Consider the following 14,941-nt stretch of genomic DNA (forward strand, 5'->3'; position numbering starts at 1 on the left):
AAGCATAAAGCAGGGCAGCTTTAGGGAATCAGTGGCAGGAATTGATGGTCAATCTCTTTAGCATACTGCCAAATGGACCAATCGGCTCTAGATTTATTTGTCCTGGTTTGGATCTGATCAAAGTTCAAATTCCCGGCAGAGAGGGTCTTGTTTCGCTTGGGTGCCCACTTCCGGCCAGGGAAAATCTGAGACAGCCTAATTAGTGACCTTCCGCCCCTAGCAACACCAAGTGTGGCAGAGCTGGCCCCACAAAGGAAAACAGGGATGCTGATGCCAGAAGAAAGAGAAACAATGCCCGGGAAACAAACACGCACATAAAAGTCTACCTCAGTGTCTCCAGGGCAGAGCAGCGAGGAGGGCGAGGATTCCAAACACACACACATTCATTCATTTCTTCAACTCATCTGATCCTTCAGGGATAATTTTGAGCGTGGACTATTGACCAGCCACTCTGCCTGGGGATGCGGATGTCTTTGGGGTTTCCCTATAAAAGAAAGACTTCCCACTAATAAGAGAAAGAGATGCCTTGGTGGGTCGGATCAGCTGGCTTGGGTTTGGGGAACGAGCCTTGTTTTTTTTTTCTTTTCTGGGATAGAATTCAACTGAACCTAAGAAAGAACTTGCCAGCAATTAGAGAGGTTTGTATCTGCTTGGGTCACCCAACTACGGGGAAATTCTTTGGCAGGGAAGCAGGGAATTGGTTAGGAGGGTGGACAGTCAGAGACGCAGGTTCCAGCACCCCGCGTGGCGGGAACCTGGATTTTAACAGTCTATCACATCAGCAGAGGGAGCCCTTCCCCAAGAAATGTACGCACCGGACTCTGGGGGCGCCGGGCTTTTCCAATCCGTCCGGGAGTCCCCTCCCGGCCCCGCCCGGGTGCAGCAGGCCCCCGCAGCCCCTGCGCACCCGCAGCGCCACCTTTCCAATCCTCCGTGGCACGGCTGAGACGCGCGCCCCTCTCGGTCCCACGATTCCAACGCCCCCGGCTCCCCCCGAGACGCGCGGTCCCCTCCGGCCTGCAGCTCCCAGCAAATCCTCTCCGCGGGTCTGGGAACACCGCCCCGAGTCTCCGGGCGCGAGAATCGCACCGGACGTGGGTCGGGACCGGGATCTTTCCTGCTCTGCGCGGACAGTGCCCCCACTCCGCCGGCCCTGGGTCCAGCTTCCTGCGTTCACCCCAAGATGCGTTAACTCCGTGACCTGGTCACTGGCGGGGTGACCCTCGGGCGGTGGGGGCCGCACGAGGCAGGGACGCCCCGCGATCGCGACGCAGGAGCCGGGCGGGGCAGGTGTCGCCGGGCACAGCCGGGGCGGTGGGCGGCGTCCAGCAACTGTCCCCCCGCCTCCTCCCACCAGCCCCCCTCCCGCCAGCGGCCGCGGTGCCCGAGGGGACAGCAGCTGCAGCAGCGGCAACTGCTCGCATCCCGGCCCAGCTCGGGTTTCTCCCCTCCTCCGCCAGCATCTCGGGCCAGGCTGGTAAACCTCCCTCAAGTTTGCGGCGAGTACTTTCCTAGTGCGCAAAACTGGGGGGGCTAGAAACTCGTTGAGACCCGCTGCCTTTCCCGCGTCTGCACCTTTGCGCTTAACCCAAGACCCGCAAGGGCTGCTCTCTTCTGGGAAGTTGCTGGGAACAGATTTTTGGTTTTCGCAGGCGTCGGGTGAAGACCGCGGAAAAAACAGTTGCGCTGCAAATCTCGGGATCCCGGGACCTGGTAAGAGTTGGGCAAACTCAGCTCCGGCCGCCTCCGGACCTTGGCCAGGCGCCGCACGGCCTTTAACAGAGGAGAGTTGGGGGGCGCGTTGTCCTGGGACGAAATACTCGGGCGCAGCGTGAGATGGGGAGAGCTGGGCTCGGTCTGGGTTGTTTACGCGTCTCAGACGTTTGTTGTTGGTGTTGTTTGCATTTGGTTTTGCTGGTTGGGGGCTGTGTAGGAAACTGCTGCAGGGTTTTTCCTGCGAAGCATTCACCCCCCCCCGCCCCCCCACTTAGGTATTTTCTTTTGCATAATTTCTGCTCCTCTATTGCGTTGCTTGTGTTTGTTCTGTGTCGACAAGAGTCAGACCTGAATGTTTGGGAGGAATGAGACTGAGAAAGGAAAACGGTTTCACCTGGCCCTTCTTTTCAGATCAGCGTCTCTTCCCTGAGATCTTGTTTTCTAAACTTTTTTTTCTCCTTCCAGTTACTTAGTATTCAGATTGTGCAGATTCTCTCACTCCGCTTGCAGATTCTCCCTCTTGCTGCATTTTCAGTGTTTTTCAGGGCGCTTGGGCTCGCAGGCTGGAGAACAGGCGGTCTCTTCCTTATCAGAAGTGCCTGGCACCTCAGGAACTTTATTTATTGGAATAATTTATTGAAAGGGCCGGGTTCAAGCCATGGGTACTTACATCTATCAGGTGTTGTTTGTCGTTTAAAGTCCTTTGATTCAGGACTCGTGCCTCCTGGTTTAGGGAAATAAGTTGTACTTAGTTTTCTTTGTTGAAGAATTTTCCTTAATAGTTCCACCGAGTAAATGAAATATGGTGCAACCTTTTGCTTCTTTAAAAAGTATCCTCAGCTAAAGACCCCACATTCTTTAGGAGAAAGTTGGAATTGGAGATTTTTGTAGCCAAAATGTTCTGAAACAGAGCCTGGCTGAGCGAAGTCTGAGGGAATGACGCTGTTCCTGGCTCTCCTGACTTCTCCCTGTACCCCGGCCTCCCATTGTATGTGGCCTTCCCAACTGAACACCCTTCATTTCTTAGGGGTGCAAAATCTGGGGTCAGATCGTGTTACTCAGAACTGGCATCTCCCTGCCGTGGCTTTCTGTTGTCTGCCCCAGGAGCTGGGCTGCGGGGTACTTTTTGTTTTGCTGTTGAGAGTTCAGGGGCCCGGAGTGTAAGCCTCAGGCCACACAGGAGGGGTTCAGCTCTGCACTCGGCCCCTTTCCCTCTGGGTGATTTTGGGCAAGTTACTTAACCTCTCAATTCTTCACTATTAAATAAGAATAATAATAGTGACAAAAGAATGAAATGAGTTAATGCATGTGAATTGCTGCGGCTGGCATGTGGTCAAGTATTAGTGGCGACCATGATGGCGGTTGCATAGCTAACCTTCCTAACTATTGTTATGTTGCTAGAATGCAGCTCTTATTAGCTATGAGTAAGCACTAGCTTTTATTCGTATTAGGATGCGCTTCGGGTGGGCTTCACCTGTGGGCTTCAGGTGGGCTTCACCTGTGGGCTCCACCCCTCCCTGGGAGGCGACGTGTGGTTTAACTTTGACGTGATCTCTGCATTGCTCTCTTCTGGGACCGTTTCTGCAGGAGGAAGTGTGCTGTGGTGGGGCTGGGGTTTGTGGTGGCTGGTGATTCTGATGGTCCTGGTTTGGCAACAGAAGGTGTTTGTTGAGACCCACACCGGTTTGCAGCCTGTACACTGCCTTAGAATCCCCATAGTATACTTCCTTCAATCTGCTTTAAAGGTTATTCATTCAATAAATATATTCGAAGCATTTAGTACAGTCCAAGCACCGTTCTGGGTTTCTTTCATATTTAAGTCCTCTGGCTTCACCTTTAAAATGGACACGAATGAGTACTTGCTTTATGACTCCCCACATTTTCCCCTTTTCCCCCATTTCAAGCATGTTAGGGCTTCATGTAACACGAGCACTCAGTAAATTAAATCCCCGATACTTTTCAGCTATAATAATTTCAATAACCATTAAAATGAAAAGCATATGTTGTTTAGGAGATAAATAGAGTATTTAGTTTGACCTCGAGCAGGTTGCTTTTTTGTTGAAGAGTCAGGTTCATCATGCATGGACTTGTGTGGAGAAGTAGGAAAGGGTCTGGATAATCTCCAGTGTTCCTTCTGTCTCTAAAATTCTTAAATGACCAAAGCCTTACATAACTGGTGGTAGTTTTCTAATCACCACCTCCCCAGACGTTTTTTCTTTTAACATTTGTTTGGGTACATAAATTAATGTCACTTTCATTTGTTAGCCAGAGTGATACTGGTAACTGATGAAAAGGAGAAAACATTTATGTTTGCTTGCATTTCTTCAGCTGTTTTCAGACTTCGGTATACATCACAATCATTGGGGGAACCTTGTTAAAAGAATTAAGTTGAACTATGAGAACTTGCTCATATGTAAATATTTTCGACGTACATCAAATGGCAATTTTAAATGGTTCAATCAAATATAAATCCTAGCCCCTTTTGCTTTGATTTCGATAAAGTAGGTCTTGGGTGTGGTGTGATTCTCCTGCAAATCCAACTCCCCAGCTCGCTTGGCAGCGGTGGATTTCCCTTCCTCATGAGTGTCTGCCCCATGCCCTTCTCTAAAACGCAGATCTGAGATTGTGAGCATCACCGTCCCCTGGTGCTCATTGAAGATGCATTTCCAGGACCTCACTGCAGAGCCTCTGTGAATGAGTCTAGTAGAGGCGGACCTCACATATATTTGGAGAAAACTCCTTGTAACCTCAAGTCCAGCTTCTTCAACATGGTACACAGTCCCACCTTTGCTCTGTCTCCCGGATTGTCTCTCCAGCCCACCAGCCCCACTGATCTTGTTACTGTTCCCTGAGTACATTGCACCCTTCGCTCTTCCTTCCCCTGACTGTGTGTGCTGCTCCCTCTCCTGGGAATGTCTGTGCTCCTCTTTCTACCTAATTAACCACCTACTATATACCCATCTATCAAGACACAGCTCAACGATGACTTCAGCTTTTCCTAATTGCTGTACATAAAATTGGCTACATCTCGTGGGAATTCCCACAGTACTTGGTGAATAACTTTACTCTAGCAGCTATCGTATTGTATCAGCTGTGTCTATTATCTGAATGTCTCTCCAGCTTGGTTGGTGAGTTCATCATTCGTCATTCTAAGCCCTTTGAGGGCTGGCCCATAGTAGTTACATAATAAATGCCTACAGTGTGTGGAAGAGCAGAGGAGGGAACAGTACTTGGAATTTTCTTAGCACCGAAAGTGGTTGGGATCAGTCACCAAGTACATCCTGAAGATTGTGGAGAAGGTGGTCAAGAGTTTACAATTTGTCTAGACAGAATCTACAATGTTAATAACGTGCCGTAGGCAATAGACAAGACAGAATAAACCTAAACGCATTGGTAAAAATATCAGCTGTCTCTGCATGGTGTTACATGTTCAACACGATGGCACCAGGAAGATGTTTAGCTGATGTAAGACCCGAGTTTATCCTTTGGAATGGTTTCACTTGTGAAGGACAGTGTCAAGGAACTGGGATGGAAGTGCCAATGCCAATAAAAATAAGCAATTTTTTGCCCTGTGATTTGCAAAGCATTTTTACTCCTTTTTTTGTGTTTGATCAGTAACATGGTGACTGACTCTTTCCCTTACCTCAATTACGGGATCCATTGCTGAAAGTAGGTCCAAAGATTGTGCAAAAGCCTGATGTGCTAAGAAAGTTTGGTCCTTAGGAGCTAAACGTCTTATGAAATCTCTAATTATACCTTGCCATTTAGATAAGGCTCCTAGGTATATATTCCTGTAATTGCATTAATTTGCTTTAATTTTGGTCATTTCTTTCACATTTGAACAACAGTTGACCTGTTCAAGTCCAATAAATGATTTGCCCCTTTGGCATACTGCTAACTTCCATCTTGTGCCACTAATATTAAGTTTATGAGAAAAATGTCTCATAATTACACTATCAGGCTTTTAATTTTTCCATTTCCCACTCAACTGTTTGTTTACAATAATGGAAATATGCAATAAAATTTGTGAACAAAGTCTGGGACAATGCAAAGATGGGCGACGCTGTGAAAATTGAACTTTTGGTGCGTGGGCAGCTCTAACATAAAATAAACATCACAAAATGTTCATTCATGGGTTGGTGTATGGGTGTCCTCTTGACATAGGGCAGGGAGGTGGCTGCATCAATGCATGAAGTACAAACACCCCGGTTGTTTGAGATTCAAACAAAGCAATTTTCAGGACTGCCTGTGCTCTCAGTTTCTCAAGGATGTGTACCCAGCATTCAGTTTTTAAAAGTAGCTTCGTTTTAAGAATGAACATTAGATTCATAGGGTTCTATTGATTTGTCTTTCTTTACAATTGTTTGCAAAATGTAGTTTTTCCTGCCTTCATTTAAGCCTGAGACATTTCCTACCTGAACTTTTGCAACAGTCTCTTAACTAGTTTCCAATCCTTATCAATCATTCATTCACTCACACACTCAATCATTCACTCATTCTATTTGATTTTCCAAGAGTATATCTATGTCGCTTGTCTCTGTTTTCTTCACCAAGATTATTTTTAACTGTGCTCATTGTAACTGTTTTTCGAAAAGATATTTTTGCAGAGGATTAATTTATACCACTTAATAAAAAGATTTTCTCATACTATGAGGAAAAATAACATACAATCCAATGTAGTTTTATTTTACTTTTGTAGAACTTTAGTAGTACAATTGAAGTTCACAGTGAGGATGTTATTGGCTGATGCATCCTGTGTGTCAGCCAGTCCAGAAAGTGTGATTGTGATAACATATTCTGTTATTATCGCTGTTCATTCTAGTGATTTCCTCTCCTGCTTCATGCCCAGTGATTTATATGCCTAGATAAAGAAACTATGTAAAGCATTTTAACCACCTCAGTTTCCTACTCAGAGGGCCATAAATTGTGTGTTCCCTTCTAAGACAAAGAAAACAGCATTTCGTATGGAAAGCCCCATCCTGATAGGTCCATTAGAACAGGACATTAGCATCTGTTAAAAACATCTTCTCTTTGGGAGCTCGTTAAATCTCCCATCTCACAGGCTTGGTCTTTGCAGATTCTCTTAGTGCTAAACCTACCCACAGGTGGTCGTGCCCTTGATGGATCTTTTACATGCTTGCAGGTAAAAAAAAAAATCACCTTTGTTTAAAAAAATAATAATAATTTTAATGGCAACCTGAAAAATAAAACACACACTTAAATTGAACTTGTTTCCATGGGGCAGAGTATAACTATGAAAGTTTGGGAGCCCTGGGGACTACTCCTACAATCAGTACCAAAAAAAATTTTAAATATCTACCTCCCCCATTGATAGCTTGAGAAGGGTAACTTAAAATATAATTGGCTTGAGGTTTAGTTTTGCCCAATCAGATATTTATTAGGTATGTAGGGCTTGGGGATAAGTACTATGTGGAGCTACCAAGAAGTTCTTGTCTTAAAAAAAAATCTAGATTGAAAATAATATTTACTGTCTATTATTACATATAATCTTTCTATATATTTTGCATGTAGTGGGAGTCAAAGTGAGCAATTCTGAGAGCTCAGGCAGAGGGTGCAGGCCCTGTGTGCTCAGCAGAGGTTCCCTGGAAGGGGGTCGCTGTCAAGGAGAGGACTGGAATGGGAGCCGTTTTAGGCAAGAGAGCTGCCTGACCAGGAGTTTGCAAGGCAGCTTCAAGAAGCTTAAATTGAACAGTGAGTTAATATGTGAAGATCATTTTATGACAGCCACACATGGGGCTATAGGACTCGCATCCGCCTGTCCCCATAGCACTATTTACATTGAAGGCAGCCAGTGCTATTATTATTTTTTTCAATATAATATATAATCCAGATGTGGTCTGTGGCATCCTATTGAGATTCTCGGGAACATTTGCTGGAACCCTCACTCCACGAGAAGATGCGAAATGAGGAAACCTAGTCCTTTCCACCGCCGTGGGGGTTTGGGGGGGTGGGAGTGGGGACAGCGTGTCTGGATGTGAATTGAGATTTTTCCCTCAAGAAGTTTAATTTAACGTTCGATTTAACGGTGATCTTGCCACACTCCTGAACTCTCTCTTCTAGCAGGAAGTCACTCAGGCCATCACAGCTATCTGCATAAAGTGCCGTCACCATGTGGCTGTGAGTGGCTGAATTGTAAGATTTGGGGCTGGGGAGTCAGCTCACACCTGAAAACCTAAATCTAAATAATAACATTTGTTTTTAAAAGGCCATTTACCCTTTCCAGCATGGGGACGTTCTTATGGTCCGCCCTTTCCCGAAGGCCACTGCTTCTGCCAGGTGGCTTCCAAGCCATCCTTCTACTCTCCCTGCATCTCTTCCTGCACGTTTGTTGATCTCACCTCCAAATTGCTTTTGCCTTCTCAACAATTATTATTATTTTTTAAAGTTTCGTGTCTCATTCCTCATATGCCTTGGTGTCGTCATCTTTTTCACTTAATATCTCCCCAGATGTTTCCCACCCGCAGGCTAAGATTTTATAACCACGGCATAAAGTATTTGCCTTTCAGTATCGTTCCCCACCCATCATAGATTCCCTGAGCAGCTGTGCAAAATTAAGGCCTTAGGCCCTTAGTGGGGTTAAGAATGTTTGAGGTGATCTGTAGTTGCATGAGAATCATCTGCAGATACTGGTGTCACCCTCAGTGATTTTGACTTACTAGGTGTGTAGAGGAGCCTTGGCGTGTGCATATTTTTGTGGTGGTAGCATATATACTGTGGTAAGATGTACACGGACCACATAAAATCTCCCATTTTAATCACTCTGCGGTATGCAATTCAGTAGTATTAATTGCATTTGTGATGTCGCATTACCGTCCCCATCAGCCCCTCACCCATCACCAAAACTCTTTCATCACCCCAAACAGAAACTCTGCACCCATCAAGCATTAGCTCCTCACCCCTCACCCTGGTGACCTGCCTATGTTCTGTCTCTATGGATTTGCATGTTTCAGTTATTTTATATGAGTGAAATCATACAACATATGTCCTTTCCTGTTCAACATGTTTTCAGGGTTCATCCATGTTGTCACGTGGATCAAAATTCCATTCCTTTTTACCGGCTGACTACTATTCCATTGCAGTATACACCATACTTTGTTTACCTGCTCATCTGTGGGTGGACACTGGGGTGGCTTCCACCTTTTGGCTGTGAATAATGCTTCCATGAACATTGGGGTGCCAATATAGGTTTTGAGTCTCTGCTTTCAGTTCTCTTGGGGGGTGGGTGCATTTTTAGCAAGGTACTCAGATGCGGGTGGTCTGTGGGTGCACGATAATCACTGTTAGGGTTACAGTGCACCATTCAAAAGGCATGACTTTTTAAAAAAAAGTCTTAGTGACTTGGCCAGAGGGGCTCAGGGAGAATAGCTGGTCTGTGAGAACGCGTCCGTCCCCATCTCTGCCCGGAGGGACAATGGCTGTAACACAACGTTGCCCATGTGACAGCTGGAGAAAGGGGCCCGTTGTGCAGAGTTGGCCCATGCTCCTTTCAGCCACAGCCAGCCGCCCAGCTGAGCTCGGGAGCCCCGAGGAAACAGACACACTTGAACTGGAGAGACAAAAAAAAAGGAGGTCAAGGCCTTCCACAGTTAAACCACTTGCAGCAATGTGTCAGAGGTGGGTTTTGGGGAGGAAAAAAGTAATCCTGCGAAGCATCATGAATCTGGTTTTAGAGCACACAGCATGCATTAGGGGAATTCAAAACTATTAGAATGTCCTCTTTGGTTGAGGAAGACTTGTTTTCTACTCTGGCCCCTGTTTCATCTTATCACAGGGCTTGATTGTTATTATCATTATTTTTTTAATCCTTTTTTTTGGCATGGGCAGGTGTCGGGAATCGAACTCGGGTCTCTGGCTTGGCAGACGGGCACTCTGCCACTGAGTCACCGTTGCCCACCCTATTATTTATTTTTAAAATAAAAGAGACTTCCCTCTGTCCATGCTAGGCAGAGACACATTTCTTAGCCTCCTTTCTCCAGACTCATCGAAGGTGAGCATCACTCTGAAAGCTTGCACCAGTCAAGACCTCTGAGAAGGCCTCTTTGTTCCAGGCAATGGTCCGTGTCTACAGGATACGTCAATAATTTCCTTCCAAATCTAGATTCATGTAGCTGTTTGGAGCTGAAGAATTTTTTAGCTTAAAATACAGTTAAATCCTTCAGAAAGTCATTCACATATTTGGACAGTTGTAAGGTTGGGGGAACTCTCCGATGTCATGTAGATGCCACTTTTATCCCCAACTTCCAACTTCCTGTAAGGATCTAATTCTGAGCTCAACAATTGGCTGCATTCTTCCTGTTAGGAGAAGAGTCTAATCCAAGGTCACAGCCTTAGCAAAGGTCACAGACTTTTTGCACATGATTGTTCTTTTCGCCTGATTATTCCCTTTATGAAAAAGTGTGTCATTCATTCAGCCTTTGCCTCTGGGTTTCTTTCAAAGGATGTTGTAGTCCCTAGTTCCCATGGGTATTTGTAGGTAGTTTTTCTGTTTGTTTGTTTGTCTGTCTTTAGTAAGGCACAGGGTATAGATTTGAATGAAGTAGAAGAGGAAAAACCTTTTCTGGGTGTGATGGGTTCTGGAGAGGGCATTTACACTGAGCGTTCAGGTAGCTGGCACTCATTTGCCAGTAGGAATCCTTTTGTCTCTGAGACAAGAGGTTTCTTGACTGGGAGTATTTGGCTTGATGATCAGGTTTGTGCCCAGGAGATGGCAATATATGATTTGCTTGAGGTCACTTAGAGCTTCTTGTAATTAAGTCTCTCATCGCACCTTGAGTGTAGACTGTTATTTAAAATCCATTAAAGAAGGGAGAAGCTGCAGATTGCAGAGGCAAGTGGCTCTATTTTCTTCATTATGTTTCCATTCCCTCTCCCCATTTGCAGTTTGTTTATACTTTACTGAGTGGCTGCAGGATTCCACCTCTGTTATAGCTGCCTTTCAAGTGGGGAAGGGATAGAGGAGGCTGTTCTTTGTAGGTGGCAAAGAATCGTGTTCAACACTCTCCTGGTTAGTTAATTAATTTTCAGATCATTGTCATTAGACCTGTTCATTTGGCTCCACTTGTGTGTTTTAGAGCAACTCACCCCTCGGTGTTCTTAAAAGTACCATACTGTACTTGAAATTCTGCATAAATGCAATTTTTGGTGAAAAAATGGGAAAGTTATATGTTGCCTCTTATTCTTGTTGTTCATGACCCAAGTAGTACATGTAACGTAAATGCTTTTTTAGGCACAGAATATAGTTTTGTGTCGGAATTAAAGCCCTGCACGAGGAGGGCTTCTGGGATGCTGATACTGTTTAATCTGGGTGCTGGTCATGGGATTTATTTAATTCGTGAAAATTCATTGAACTTTTCAAACTTTTTGTATATATATATTTGTGTGCTGTATGGTGGGGGTCAGATTTCATTCTTTTTCCATGTGACTATCCCCTTATTGAAGCATCATTTGCTGAATTTTTTTTTGTTTGGTTTTTCGTTTGTCTGTGTGCTTGTTTGTTTGGGAAGTACATGGGCCAGGAATCGAACCCGGGTCTCCCCCATGGCAGACGAGAATTCTACCACTGAACTACCCTTGCACCCCCTTTTGTATGTATATTATACTTCAGTAGAAAGTTCGGAATTTTGCAAAAATTAAAGCCCCTTGCATAACATAAAATGAAAGCTCTGTGTCGTGTGATGGTGACTCAGTGGCAGAGTTCTCGCCTGCCATGCCGGAGACCCAGGTTCTGTTCCCGGAGCCTGCCCATGCAAAATAAATAAGTAAATGAGAGCTCCACCAATGGTAGGAAAGTGGGTATTTCTGGGGACCCCAATTGCCAATTAATTTGGAGACTGGTAAGGTGGGAGGGCTTGGGGTTTTAAATATCCATTACTTTACGTTTACTTCCACAACAGAAACAGCTTTGCAGTAGAAAGCAATGGACCAGCATTATTTTATAGGGTTGTTCTGTTTTTCTAGGCAGCAAATCAAATGCCTCAGAAGTTGTGTTAACAGAACCCCCACTCGTTAGACTATAAGATAGAAGTTCCCCCTTCAGTTGGCCACCTAGCAAATGTTCTCAGTCCTTCTCCATGTTCTCCCATTCATTGTAATCCATCAGAAAAAAATCAGAAAAGGACTCTGTGGATCAGGGATGTTTTCTGAGTCTTTAGCTGACATCTCTTCCTAAGTCTAACATGAGAATGCTTTTCTTTTTTCTCTCATGTGTTTAAGTGAACAAAGTGATATGTAGCATGGGGTCTTTCGTTCACCTCTTTCACTTTTTGTAGCCGTTGCTTCTCGGCCCCACACTGAGCTCCAGGAGCCACATCTACGAGGGTGGAACAGGCCCCAGAGGCAAAGGATGCTTCTGGCTCTAGGTCAGCCTTCAGTCCTTTCTCTACCTAAAGGGTACCTATTGCCCTGTGAGCAGGCTGGGAAGAGGGGAACAGTGTGGGTGTCTGTAGCTATGGAGAATCCCAGATTGCTTATACACCATGAAGCCGGGAGACTCAGAGAACATAGGTACATTTTTTTTTTCCAAAAGGAGTTTGGGGTCCTTGGCTTTGAAATGGCTATGGTATGGCTGTGAGAGTTCTGAGTATCCATTCTGTATACTTCTTTTTGAGCAATGGTCTTTGTGTTACTTTGCAAGTTGCCAGAATGCAATATAGGAGAACTGGAATGGCTTTTTAAAAGGGGAATTTAATAAGTTACAAGTTTACAGTTCTAAGCCTATACAAATGTCCCGTCCAAACTAAGGTATCCAGGGAAAGATACCTTAATTCAAGGAAGGCCAATGGGTCTGAACACCTCTGTCAGCTGAGTGGTCATGTGCTGGCATCTGCTGGTCCCTTGCTCCTCAGCTCCGTTGCTTTCAGCCTTTGTTCCTGTGGGGGCTCCTCACTTTGCTTCTCCAGGGCTGGCTTTCATCTCTTGGCTTCCCTTGGCTCTCTCTAGGTTCTGGTTTGCTTAACATCCATGGTGACATCTGCTGGGCTCCAAGCATCTCCAAACATGTCTCTGTTCCCCAGGTGTCAGCATCTGTGTCCGCGCTGCTCCAGTTTCTGTTGGCTCTGAGGTTTCTGTCATTTCTGACTCTCTTCAAAATGTTTCCTCTTTTAAAGGATTCCAGTAAACTAATCAAGACCCAGCTGGAATGGGTGGAGTCACATCTCCATCTAATCAGAAGGGTTTGTGGCATCTCTGTGGAGATAATCTAATAAAATGTTTCCAACCTACAGTACTGAATCAAAATCAAAAGAAATGGCTGCCCCCACAAGATTGGATCAGGATTAAAACATGTGTTTTCTGGGGTACGGTAATACTTTCAAACCGGCACAGGCTTTGAAGACTAAAGGTTAAATGTTGATTTAAACAAATACATGTGGTTAAAGTCCTAGGCTAACAGGCAGGAGTCTGACTGCCTGGGTTCCACTCGTAGCTCTGTTATTGACTGTGGATGAGCCAACCCGGGATCCCACCCCCACCACTTAAAGCTTCTGGACTTCGGGCAGGCTTCTTAAGCTCTGTGAGCTCACTCCCCACCTCCAATGAAGTGGTGAGAGTATACTCTTCAAGGAGTGTTATATTTAGCTCCGTGCTTGGCACGTGGTAAGCTCCCAACAAATATTAGCTACCGTTATCTAACACGAAATAATTTTTCAATAAGTAAGAATAATTAGCCCATCTAAGAATCAGTTCAGCTTATGATTCAAGCACTGAAGTAAGATCCCATTAATTAGATACTGAAATTAGAAAGTGCAGTCTCTGATACAAAACATTAACTATAAAGAATTAAAATATTTTGAATACATAAACTGAAATTTACTCATGGGCATAAATGATTTCTAATGAAGATAGTATTTTACTAACAGAAAAGTTACTTATCTTGACTATCAAATTGCTATGAGGCTGGTAGCTAGTGGTTTCGCTCTTCCCTGTAAGATATCTGCAGATGCTTTGTGTTTAGGTGAGATGCATCTGCATCTGTCAGCCATCTCCGTTCATTATGCATCTGGTTCGCACCAGGCTATTTACTGACTGTTGTGGGGGGAGTGCCAAGTAGACGAGGCGCAGCCCCTGCCCTCAGCAAATTGCTAGTCTGTTTGTGAAGACAGGGAAGAATGAAAAGCAGCTGATATGTTCCAGGTGAATCCATTTCAGAAAAGGTTTCCTGGAAGAGACGGGACTTTGAAAGATACAGGAGCTCCAGGTAATCAGAGGAGAGGGGGAGAGTGCCTCAGTCAGTAGGAACACACATGGAAGTAGTGGCGGTAAGGCAGGGGGACAGGCAAGGATGGCCAGAGAGCTTATATAATGGATTGTACAAATGGATTCTGCAAATGGGTTTAATGGCATTGATTGCTCTGTCCAGTGGACACATGTGGTTGAGGAAGTTAAGGCACAGGTATGCTATAATGTGTTAGTTCAGAGTTTAGGTTCTGGAACCAAACCTCCTGGATTTGAATCCTGACTCATTCCGTTGCTTACTATATGTATAACATTAAGCCAGTTCTCTGTACTTCAGTTTCTTCATCAGTAAAAGGAAGATAATTATGGTAGCTCTCTTCAAGGGTTGTTTAGAGGATTGAGATAATAATTGAAAAGGACTTAGGACAATGCCTGACACATATAGTAAATGCTCAGTAAGTTTTATTTGTTTGTATCTAATTAAGTCCTGCCCAAAGATTTGACAAGGTTACTTCTATGCTTAATGCACAGAGTCAAGTCCCAAATTTTGGCCTGTTAGAGCTCAGATCTAAGCCTTCTTTAGTATACCACATTTTGGGTATTCAACTTGTTGACTTGATTAGCTTATAAATGCTGCTCTCATCATCTGGGAAAGTGCAAAGCCCTTTTCCTAACAAGCCACAGTCCTGAGTTTTGTTTGGACAGATGCTTCCAGTCATTTTTCTACACTCTGAATCAAGAAGTCTTTTGAAACATCCTGGCCTGAAGGACACTGCTCTTTTGGTGTTAGCATCTGGTGATAAGGATGTGGCTGCTGACCCAGACTTCGTGTCCAGTCTCCCTCTAGAGACACAGATAGCTTGAGTTTAATTTCTTCGTGTCACCTCATCACCCATGCCACAGACCACCTCAACTATCCATGCCTCCGTGTCCCTTTCCATGAAGTCATGTGAAATAGGCAACCACTTAATCAGAGCTACTTTCTCAGAGTGTATCTTGAAGGAATCCTTGGAGTTTGTGGGAAGAGACTAGA

The 14,941-nt window shown here is 44.8% G+C and overlaps 1 protein-coding gene across 1 annotated transcript in view; it reads left to right on the plus strand.

The window, feature by feature from the left end:
- Positions 1 to 1,607: 1,607 nt before the first annotated feature.
- MEGF10 (multiple EGF like domains 10) overlaps positions 1,608 to 14,941 on the plus strand; it is a 164,830-nt gene continuing 151,496 nt past the window's right edge. Inside the window, exon 1 of the mRNA XM_077138304.1 lies at positions 1,608 to 1,713. The gene's annotated coding sequence lies outside the window, so the exon portion shown is untranslated. The remainder of the gene's footprint in view (positions 1,714 to 14,941) is intronic.

The sequence above is a fragment of the Tamandua tetradactyla genome, chromosome 20 (genome assembly GCF_023851605.1).
Source record: "Tamandua tetradactyla isolate mTamTet1 chromosome 20, mTamTet1.pri, whole genome shotgun sequence".
Taxonomy (NCBI): domain Eukaryota; kingdom Metazoa; phylum Chordata; class Mammalia; order Pilosa; family Myrmecophagidae; genus Tamandua; species Tamandua tetradactyla.